Source organism: Canis lupus, chromosome 1, assembly GCF_011100685.1.
Source record: "Canis lupus familiaris isolate Mischka breed German Shepherd chromosome 1, alternate assembly UU_Cfam_GSD_1.0, whole genome shotgun sequence".
Taxonomy (NCBI): Eukaryota; Metazoa; Chordata; class Mammalia; order Carnivora; family Canidae; genus Canis; species Canis lupus.
The window spans coordinates 26314075-26325867 of record NC_049222.1 but is presented as its reverse complement, the minus strand read 5'-3'; the positions used below and the strand labels follow the sequence as shown (position 1 = coordinate 26325867).

Here is an 11793-nt window from a genome sequence, read left to right as displayed (position 1 = left end):
CTGCAGCCCCCGGTGCCTCTGATGGGGGGGGAGGCCGAGGGGGCGTCGGGTAGGGCGGTGGGAGAATCAGGTCCTCTGGGGAGGAATCCTGCAAGACCAGATAAAGGGGATTTTTGGAAAAAAAAAAAAAAAAAGTCTTAGAGTCAGTCTCCTTCTCGGCCTTTGGCAGGGCTAGAGTCTTGGTAGGTCCTGCTTTGGGGTGTAAAAATGGTTTTAGCCAAGGAGGGGGATTCTCGATCATGTCCTGCCAGGCCAGGATGTAGGGCCCCTGGTCAGAGTGGCCGTCCGGTTTATCCCTGAAGATCACGGCCTTAACCTGTAAGATAATAGGTAGGTGGAAAGTTCCACCTTATGTCTGTGCTCAGATTGTGAGCTCTTTCCCTAACGTCGGAGAAGTGGGAGAGCATAAGAGACAGGGGGGTGGTTTGTGTCTGCCCCATTATGTCCCCAGTCCATACCAAGGCACAGACAGTTATGACACTTAACAAAGACACAGTAACACAGACAAATGCACAGTTAACAAGGACACAGTAACACAGACAAACGTTCCCGTGCGGCCGCGGAGACAAAACAGAAAGTAACCCGAAGGGCTGGCAGTCGGCCCTCCTTACAGATGGGGACCCCGTCCTCCAGGCGGGGCAAGGGACGTCTCCCAAGACCCCCGGTGGATCGGCCTGCCAGCACGTCTGTCTCAGCCAATGTCGACCTAATACAGATTGGAATTCCTACAGGTAAAAATACAGTTTAGAGCTCTCAGAGACTATGCGCACAAAAGGTGGAAAAAGTTGAGTACTCACCAGGCGTGAAACCCTCCGGATGGGGTCCTGGGGGCCTCTCGGGTCCCGGAGGAGCCCCCAAATGTTGTGCACAAGATTGCAAATCCGAGAAAACCACCAAGGAGCTGACACTGATACGAGGACACGAGGGTTTATTTACAGGCTCGAGCTTGGGTCCAAGTGCACCCGACACAGCGGAGCAGGGACTTGGACCCTGAGGGGGGTTACAGTTGGGTTTCTATGGGCTGGTCTAGGGGACTTTCAGAAGGGGGGGAGGAATTTCTTAAGCTCTGTTTTCATTCCAATACTGGACTTTCTGTCAAGGGCGTTCTGAGCTCTGTTCTCATTCTGATATGGGACCATCTCTGTCAAGGGTGTTCTGCAGTTTTTCCTGTAAAATTCAGCTCTTATTCACAGGGGCCTGAGATGGCTGTACTTGTGTTAACGTTAAATTTGAGGTGGAATGGCCTTAATTTTCCTGGCCTCCAGTATTACCTTGTTTACTGAGTATAATGCCTTAAACTATTGGGTGTCAGGGTTAACTCATTTCTGTTCCTGGTTCTATTAACTCACTAATTTTGTGAATAAAGAGAAGTCACTTAACTCACTGAGCCTCTTTTTTTTTTTTTTTAAATCCATAAAGTGCTATCATTGTCTGCTCCTCTGTGCTCCCATAAGACCTTATAGTTACCTCTATTATTAGAGCTGTGTCAAGTGCCATTCTAATTTTTTAACTCTATTAACTCATTCAATCTTTACAAAAGATGAGGTAAGTTTTCCCCATTTACCCTCTCCCTTCTTTCCTTCTTCCTTATTTCCCTTACTTTGTTTCATAGCATGTTTAAGCACATTTCCAAAGGCACACAGTTACTAAGCAACAGTCAGGATTTGGCAATTTGATGCCAGATTCCAAACCCCAGCCACCATTTTCCATCTTATTTTATTTTACTCTATTTTAATTAAATGAATACACATCTCTCTTCACCACTAGAATAAGAGCTCCTTTATGGCCAACTATTTTATTTTGTTAATCTTTATCTTCCTCATCCTCAAGTATTTTGTTCATTCCTAGCACATAATGGATGGGCCATTAGTATGTGTCAAATGCATGGATGAATATTTGCCTTGCTATCTCAAAGGTATTTAACTACTGTGGAGAGGTTATGTTAGATTGCAAAGGAATTTTGCAGATAAATTAAGGCCCTTAATCAGGTGGCTTTGAGTTAATCAAAAGAAAGATTACCTTAAGTGGCCTGACTTCAGCAGATAAGCCCTTTAAAAGAGACTCTACAGGAGCAGTAGAGATGTTCCTACTGGCCTTAAAGGAGTAAACTGCCATGATGTGCAGAGGAGTCACATGACAGGAAATGGCCAATGGCCTCTAGATGCTGAGGGCTTCAGTCCTCTGCCACAAGTTGAATTCTGCCACCAACCATGATTCAGAAGAGAGCCCTGAGCCTTAGACAAAATCAGAGCCATGATGGATAGTTTGAGGTTAGCCTGGAGAGACCCTGGGTAAAGGGCCCAGTTAAACTGATGGCTAGACTCTTGACCCATGGAAACTGTGTGATAATAAATGCATATTGCTTTTAGTTGAATTTGTCATAACTTGTGAATAAAAGGAAACTTGTCCAAGGCACTCTAACATTACAGTTTTGGTTCTATTGAATTCCTAGAGTTTGCATGCTATAGTGGCTGGAAACATGAAGACAGAAGACAGAATGCTCAGAGTGATTTAACTAGAATAAAACATGCTTGTTGGAAATCTGTTCGTATTCGTCCTACTCCAAAATCTGCTTTGGACATCAAGCACTGGGAAATCAGTTTTTTCTACTTCCTAGTACATGGCACCCATCGTCATTGGTTTGCACAAGTTTCCATCCTGTTTTATTTTTCTCCTTATTTCAGATTCCTCTCCCCTCCCCAGGCACCTTCTTTAATGTTGTGCTATATGTCTTTGGCTGTGTAATGATCCTCATAAGAGTCCAGTGTTATTGAGCTATTGTATGTGTGTGCCCTTACTTCATATGATTGATATTGTGTAATAATTCTTATTCTATTTCCAATTTTATTCTATCATGTTTGTGATTTAAAGATCTAGCCACAGTAGTACTATTAATTTGTTGTTTCTCACTGTTGCTGAATGTTGCTGAACATACCATTTATCTATTCCCCTAGTTTTTGGAACTCAGGTAGCTTCCAACACTCTCTTCCTACACCAAATCCTATGACCAACATCTTCAAACATGTCTCCATATGGAGCTGTGCTAGAGAAATGCTCAAGTGGTATTAATGGATCCTACGGAATCCTTAGTTTTATGAGTGCTGTCAGTTGTTCTCCAGAATAGCTAGCTTACATTCAAACCTATGGTGCATGAGAGTGCTTACTTGCCCATAATCTTACCAAAAGAGTATTATATGATTTTCTAGTTTATTTAATCTGATGGGTATAAAATCTCATCTCATTAACCATTTGAGTTTCCCTTTCTGTGACATGCCAATTTATTTACTTTGCCTATTTTCCTCCCTCTTCTCTTCCTCCCTCCTCTCTCCATCACTTTCTTCTTTGCAGAAGTTCTCTACGCATCAGATATTAATATCTGTTCTTCTAAATATTCTAATTATCTTCTTTAAGCCTGTCACCTGTTTTATTCTTAATTTTGATATACTGATTCATTTCTTATGACTTGAGACTTTGGAGTCTTTTTTTTTGTAAAATCTTTCTCACTTCAGTATCCTAACAATTTTTTTCTTTCACATTTTGTTTTCAATTCAGTTTGGAATTATTTTTGTACACATTGTGAAGAAGACATACAATTTTAACTTTCTCTCTGTAATGAACTAATTTCCTTCAATACATTCAATTAGCAAGCTATTCTTTCCCCACAAGTTTGTGGTACCACTTTTTTTTTCTTAAGATTTTTTAAATTCATTCACGAAAGACACAGAGACATAGGCAGAGGGAGAAACAGGAAGCCCAATGTGGGACTCAATCCTGTGACTTGCCCTGAACAGAAGGCAGATGCTCAACTGCTGAGCCACCAAGGCATCCCATGTGGTACCAATTTTTAATCATGTATCAACTACAAGTAAAAACAGACTAATTTCTGAGTGATTTATTCTGCTTTGTTCTGTTTGTTTCTGTGCTAATGTCTGATTTTTCAAAAAAATAAGAACTATGTAATATGTGTTAAGTCTGGATCCATAAGAAGCAGATGCCAAAATGGGGGAGTGGGAGAGCCACCAAACTATAATGCCAATCTCACCTCAAATGCAGAAGAGAAGTAAGGAAGAAAGCTCTTAAGCTGCCATGTAGTTCTAAAGAGAGTTTTGCAAGGCTATTTGAGAGTCCTGGAACCAAAGTTGGCCACCAGAAGCATTCGATGTCTCCCAGTAATGGCATGCCCTAGTATCCCTTATGTCTTACAACATTCAGGCTGTCATGACAAATATAACATAGACTGGGTGGCTTTAACAGCAAACATTTCTCATAGTTCTGGAGGCTGGGAAGTCCAAGATCATGGTGCTAGCATATAAGGTGTCTGGTAAGAGCCTGCTCTCTGGTTTGCAGATGGCCATCTTCTCTTGTATCCTCACATGGTGGAAACCAGAAGAGGAAGCAAGGCCTCTAGGGTCTCTTCTTTTAAGGACACTAATCTCATTCATGAAGACTCCAGCTTCACAACTTAATCACCTCTCAAAAGTCCCTCCTCCCAATGTCTTCACACAGGGGATTCGATTTTAACCTATGATTTTGGGGAACACATTTAGTCCATAGTATCTGCCATGCTTAATAGTTGACAGGGAGCAAGTATGTCCTTGAGTGCAAACAGCAATGGATTTTAAAGTGAAGCAGCTGGGGGATGGGTCAATTGAGCAGACTTCTGAGAGGTACATTTTTTTACTGTGAACTATAGTCCACATGTAGATTCAATAATGAATCTTCTTTTCAAGACTGATTTAGCAATTCTCAAACCTGTATTTTTTCAAACTAATTTTAGAATCATTTGTCAAGTTCTTAAAAACAACCTACTAAAATTTGTATTGGAATTGTATTGAACTTTTGGAATAATTTGGGAAGAATTTATATCTTTAAAATGTTAAGCTTTCCCATTCACAAACATATCATACCGTTTATTTATTCAGGTGTTCTTTTAAGTAGTTTAGTAGGTTTTAAATTTTTTCCCATAAAAACCTGTATATTCATTGTGGTTAAATTTTATATAACTTAGAAGACCAATTGCTACTACAAAGACTATTAAGCCTTTATCTGGTTTATTACTCCTTAACACATAACTGTTAGACATTTTTATATATTACATATAAGAAACAATCCACTTTTTTTGGCTTAAACTCTGTCCTTATGATTTCCATCTCTACTATTTAAGTGGACAAATCTCTTTGTACAAAAGACTTCCACCTTTCATTTTCTTTTAATCTTATTAGTTTATTAATTTACTCATTTATTAGTTAATTTATACATACCAGTAAAGTTATTTTGAAATCTATATAATCAGTAAACAACTAAAGTTGCCAACTCTAAGTCTCAATGCAAAAATTGACATTTTCTCATTCCCTCTGTTGTTAATTTGACACAGTACATCTGTTTTTATCATTGACTTTGGTTGTTTTTGTAGGTTCTGGAAATATTGAATTTTCATTCCCCCTTAAAATTTCCCCATGATTTTTAGGCCATCTATCGGCCACTTTCCTTTAGCTCAATAAAGACTTAAGAACGGTGTCTGCCTAATCCCCTATCACCATATAAATAGGCAATAAAGAATTTACGGCAGGGTCAAATCTTATGGGGAAAATATTTAAAAGATCATTAAAGTAATTATTCCCTGGAAGCCAAGGTAATTGTTTTGGAATCAGATTTTTAGAATTGTATAGCAATGGAATGAGCATAAAGTTGAGAGAGTTAACCACAAAAAGTATGTCTTTGGCACTATACTTAGCAGTCTTCCAAAAAAGATGGTTTAGATTTCATTGTGAAATCATACAGATGAAATGGCTTGCACCATGTTACTGGATTTACAATCAGGCTGAAGACAAAGGTGTAAAAATCCCCTCTGGTTCACCTGACTTGCTCTCAGGTGTTGATCAAGTCAACTTTCTTCATGACTAGGTTTTCTGGTTATGTTATACTTGTCACCTACTTGAGGATGTCCTAGGTAAGAAAGAAGGAACTCAGCCTGGCACAGTGGGGCTTCTCAGTAAATCTATAATTCCCACCCAGGCTATATGTATACAAACCTTTCAGATAGCTCATTTGGGTCCTTGTTGGCCAAGCCTTTGGTAACAGCATGGATGGCCCCAGGTAGCACTCAGCATTGTAAATAGGCTCCCATGCCATAGATGAGAGGAATCAGTCACCAAAGAACCACTAAGCAGGGACTTCTTCAAGCATATACTATTTCTGTACCTGGGTAAAGACTTAATGGACAAAAGATGTTGATAAACTACTTAGGAAATGCAGAAGAGCGTGTAAGTGCCAAATTATTACTAATTGACCAAAATGTTAATACAAAACCCCAGGATATGATAATTTATACATTTATTCTAACAAAAATATGACTGAAGTCCTAGTGTTGACTGATTAAATTACATTGGACAGTGTATTTGTTTTCTATTGCTCTCATAATAAATTACCACAAATTCAGTGGCTTAAAACAACACAGACTTACTATGTTACAGTTTGGTGAGTGAATCAAAAGTCTGAGTTTTACTGATTGCTCTGCTCTGGGTCTTACAAAGTCAAAATCAAGAATCCTCTAGCCTGGCTTTTCTTATCTGGAGGCTCTTGTGAAGACTCTTCCAGACTCAGGTTGTTGGCAGAATTTAGTGGCATGCAGTTGTAAAATTCTCAGCTTTCAGAGGCTGCCCATATTCCCTTGTTCATGTTCTCCTTCATTTTCAAAGCCAGCAGTCTTGGGAGTTCTTTTCACCCTTCAAACTCTTTAACCTTCTCTTAGGTCCTACCTCCAGCAGTAGAAGCTTCTCTGCTTTTGAGGACTTAACCTGATTAGATTGGACCCACTTGGATAATGCAGGATACATTCTCTCCTCCATTACCTCTGGAAATCCCTTTTGCTATTTCTCTTAATAATCACAGGCTCCATTAGGGTATGAGCATCCGTGGACATCATTCTGCTGACCACAGAAGGTAAATTATGAGGGAAAAGAGATTCCACTAGATCTGGTTTGTGTGCACCCACATTTTAGCATGCCTGGGAAGAGGCAACACACTTGGGGAAGAAATTCATTATATGATATTCCCAATGGATGGCTCATTTACTAATCAATCACCTTCCAGTTGGGAACCAAGTTCAGTAGCCCTTATAGTATCTTTCTTTTCCATGAACCTGTCAGAGATCAGGGTTTTTCAAACATGCACAAGACCAAACAGAGAATGTGCTAATTTAGTTGCTTGTGTAGCTTTTAGTCTCTGAAATGCCTCAGGAGTATTATTCAAAATTCATTATCCCAGTCTCTGTCTTTGATGCCTACACTGGTGTAAAATTATCTCCTTGAAATTAATTTTTAAAGTAAAATAGAAATAGGCAACTATCTGGGCAGAATTTTTAGCTTACTGTATGACATTGGGGTAAACAGTAGCTCTTTGGATCAGATCTTTTGCCCCAGGTGCCCCTTGGACCCAGAGTTACCAAAAAGCTAATGAAAATTTCTATTATTTAAAGTAGCTTGGAGGCACCTGGATAACTCTGTTGGTTAAGCATCTGACTCTTGGTTTCAGCTCTGGTCATATCAGGGTCATGGGAACAAGCCCCACATGGGGCTCTGAGCTCAGTGGGGAGTCTGCTTGGGATTCTCTTCCTCTCCTTTTGACCCCCCCCTTTCAAAAATAAATAAATCTTTAAAAAAATAAAGTAGCTTAGACAATAGAAATGAGGAATTCACTAGAAGCAAATTCCCCCAAGGACAAAGATAAAGGAATTTATTTACTGACATATACTAAGCTCTTAGGTAGTCCCTGGAACAGAGTAAGCATTCAGGCAATATTTGTTAAGCAAATGAATGATGAATGAAAGAAAGGAATGCTATTATCACATGTAAATTAATCTAACCTGGATAATCTGCTGTGATTTTGTTTTTTTGTGTTTGTATAAATGTTGATGATATAATGTCAAAATAAATACATATAGGGTGATTTCTTTAGTGGAGACCTCTGTATAGTTATTAATTTTATTTATTAATTTTGTTTATTTTTTAAAAAGGATTTATTTATTTGTTTTACAGGGAGAGAGAGCACATGGGGCAGGGGCAGAGACTTAAGTGGACTCTGCTTTGAGCACAGAGCTAGACATAGGCTCCGTCTCACAACCTTGAGATCACAACCTGAGCTGAAATCAAGAGTTGGAGGCTTAATGGGCTGTGTCACCCAGGCATCTCTGTATAGCTTCTTTTAAACCGTAGCTTATTATAGATCTATTATTACAATATGACAAGCTCCATGAGTGTCTTATAAACTAAATCATCTCAGTGCATGAATAAGAGTGTTTGGTCATCTCTGAATTCTGAATTATATGTACTAGCAAGATGAAAGGCAAGGACTCAAAATCAACACTTACATAATGACAACACTTCACGGTGTTCATTGTTTCAAATCTCTATGTTTATAAGACTTGCTCATATTTGTTACATATTTCAAAATTTCTGTTTTAAAAATGGGCGGAGAAAGAAGAGAAAGTGACTTGCTGAAATATTAATGATGGCAAGATCATGGATAATTATTTTTGTTTATAATTATAAATAAACACTAGGAGCATAGGAATACATTTTACTTTTATAGCCAGAACACAATATCCTCTACAAGGAGCAAAGAAGTAGTCTTGGCACCTCCCCTGACCCCAGCAGCACTGTTTCCCAATGGCCATTAAAGTGGCACAAGAGGCAAAAAGAGGATTTCACAAATAACACAGAACTAAGATGCAAACTATAAAAAGAAATAAATCATGATTTGATAAGCCAATCAACATTTCTTAGTAGCTTATACAGTCTTTCATAATAATTTTTATGTTAATGCTTGTATCACAATGGTTGTAAATTGGATGAAAATAAGTACAAGATCGAAGGACTTAGTTAATACTTTTAAAGACGTGTATGTCTTCAGTTCATTGAGTTTGACAGACCCCTAAGAACGGGTCAGAAAACATCCACAAGGCAAGTGACTAGGAAAGTTTCCATTCACTATGCTTTCTTTCTTTGCATCTGGTAAGGTGGAAAGAATTATCATATATTCTTCTGGGGGAATACATACTTCCCTTTGGGGTATTTCACCACAGAAGTGTGAGTGAATAGAAAATAATTATCAGAAAATCAAAGATTTTAAAGTTTACAGAATCTTATGCTTCTTATCAGCCCAGATTAAAATTTGTATTCTTCAAGAGAAAAGGTAGTTTGAGAATTTGGACTGACAATCAGTTATACCCTACTGGGTTCTTTTTCTTTTTTAAAGATTTTATTTATGTATTCATGAGAAACACAGAGAGAGAGAGAGAGAGAGAGAGAGACAGAGAGAGAGAGAGGCAGAGACACAGGCAGAGGAAGAAGCAGGTTCCCGTCGGGGAGCCTGATATGGACCTTGATCCCCAGACCCAGGATCACACCTTGGGCCAAAGGCAGGCACTCAACCACTGAGCCACCCAGGCATCCCAAGACTGGGTTCCATTTGGACTAAATTAGCTGAAGCTGAAGGGGAAAGGGAGAGAGCATCACCTCCTCCGAGGGACTTGTCAGCTCCATAGAGCTGCTGTATCAACAGGGAAAAGTGTCTATCTGTCAAAGACAAATCCCTTTTTTAGTGTCGATCACAGAGTGTCCATGCTTGGAACTTTTAAAACAATCAAGTGGGCAGATTATAGGTGATAGTTAATTCTGTATTTGAACTATTCTGAAAACTAAGAAAGCCATACAGAAAAAAATAAAATAAATAAATAAATACAACAAAACTACAAGCCATCCAAAAATATGACATGTGTACACTAAATTTACATATGCTTTTTCTCATAATCTTCCAAGAATTAAAAGGATATTTCCATTTTAGCTTATATATGTATGTGTGTATATATATGTGTGTGTGTGTGTGTGTGTGTCTGTGTGTGTGTCTGTATGTGTATGTGTGTCTTTAGGAGGTCTCATACAGAAGGAAATATTAAAAAAAAAAAAACCCTGAATACAATTTGATATGGGATGCATTTAACAGCTGGAAAGATTTCACACTTAGAGCCCAATTTACAAAACTCTGGGGTTGGCATTGTTTCAACTCTAGTCCTAGAAGTCATAATTTCCCAATGATTTTTTTTTCTGGATTTGTAAATTATTTGTGTATGGAACATACATCATTTCAAAATTGAAGCTATGATAGCCGAACCTGGCTAGGCATAAATGAATAACTTCAGAAAAAATTCCTGAAAGCATCATTCACGCACACTTTCAGTTTCATTTCTTAGCTATCAAAATTCTTTCTTTTCATAGAAGCCATCTATGCTTTCACACTGCCTATCCTTAATTAGCAGAGTAAACTTGCTTTGTTAGGAAAATGAAATGTAAACTTCCCACATGGTAAGGAGTGACAATAAAGAATAGAAATTCAATTTTGCTCCAATTGTGTGTGTGTGCATGTGTGCGGTGTGTAGTAAGTGGTGCTGGGAATGTGGGGAATGGCTAAAATACTAGTGAGGTTAAGATGAAGAGACACGGAAGGACCCAAATAGGTTTGTTTTATCTTGTAAGAATAAGGAAGGAAAAGAGTGGCTGCCCAAGAGATTAGGGCAGGGAAGTGAACAAAGTCCATGCTGCTGTGGATTACTTAATCTGTTCCAGGTTCTGCATTCCTCAGACACTGAAACATAATGGATGGTAGGAAAAAGGGGACACTCTATTCTTCCCCTTATAGGTTCGCCAGGCCAGAGCTTCCTTTTGTGCACCCAGATTTCTCTAGATCCAAGAAAATGGACCAAAGCTTGAACTCCATTTTCAAATTGTAATTCGATGCGGCTTCAAAGAAAATTTTACAAAATTGCCAGTAATACAGCCATTACCATCAGACATCAAGCTGTGTCAGCCTTGCCTGTACTTGTTGAAATTTCTCACTTTGAATCTATGAACCATTCTCTTAAATACTACTTGGGATTCCATTTTGAGCCTCATGTTATTATACAAATTTGGCTTGATGTCATTTGTCTTACCAATTATATTCAAATGCTTTTTTAAAAGGAATTTTGAGCATTTTTGTCTTCTGAGAAGTACCCTGATGTGATGAAAATGGCAGAAATCTGGGAGTCATACAAAATGTTTATACGCTAGGGCTGCAATTTTTAAGCTGTGTGATTGAACAAATTACCACACCTCTCTGAGATTCAATTTATTTATTTACCATGTGTTGACTAGATTATAGTTAAGATATAGTATTATATGCACACATATATAAATAAGATAGCACCTGAAACAATACCTAAAAGATAATGAGGGTTCTATAAATCAGCATTTCTGATCTTATGTCATGTCAAATGCTGCATTCATCAAGCTTTCGAGTTTTGTAAGAGGTGCCTCTGGAACTAGAAAAAAATTTTTTAGAATTTATCTTTAGCATTGAAAGATTAGATGTATATATTAGTGTATCTCTCAGTCTAAGAGAAATAAGGAAATGAAACTAAAGCAAACCCATAAATGTGCATTTTATATCAATTGTTGATAATAATTGATTATAAACTGAGTAGTCTTTTTTTTTTAATTTTTTTAATTTTTATTCATTTATGATAGTCACACAGAGAGAGAGAGGCGCAGAGACACAGGCAGAGGGAGAAGCAGGCTCCATGCACCGGGAGCCCAATGTGGGATTCGATCCCGGGTCTCCAGGATCGCGCCCTGGGCCAAAGGCAGGCGCCAAACCTCTGCGCCACCCAGGGATCCCTAAACTGAGTAGTCTAAAAGACGAATTTCTCAAAGAAATGCAAATGGGCCCCCTGAAAGCCTGATTGTAGGTTTTTTTAGG

The 11793-nt window shown here is 38.5% G+C and overlaps 1 long non-coding RNA gene across 1 annotated transcript in view; it reads left to right on the top strand.

Annotated features, from left to right (window-relative positions):
• The first annotated feature begins 301 nt into the window (after positions 1-301).
• Positions 302-11793, top strand: part of LOC119870732 — a 30923-nt gene continuing 19431 nt past the window's right edge. Inside the window, exon 1 of the long non-coding RNA XR_005353511.1 lies at positions 302-731. This is a non-coding gene — a long non-coding RNA (uncharacterized LOC119870732). The remainder of the gene's footprint in view (positions 732-11793) is intronic.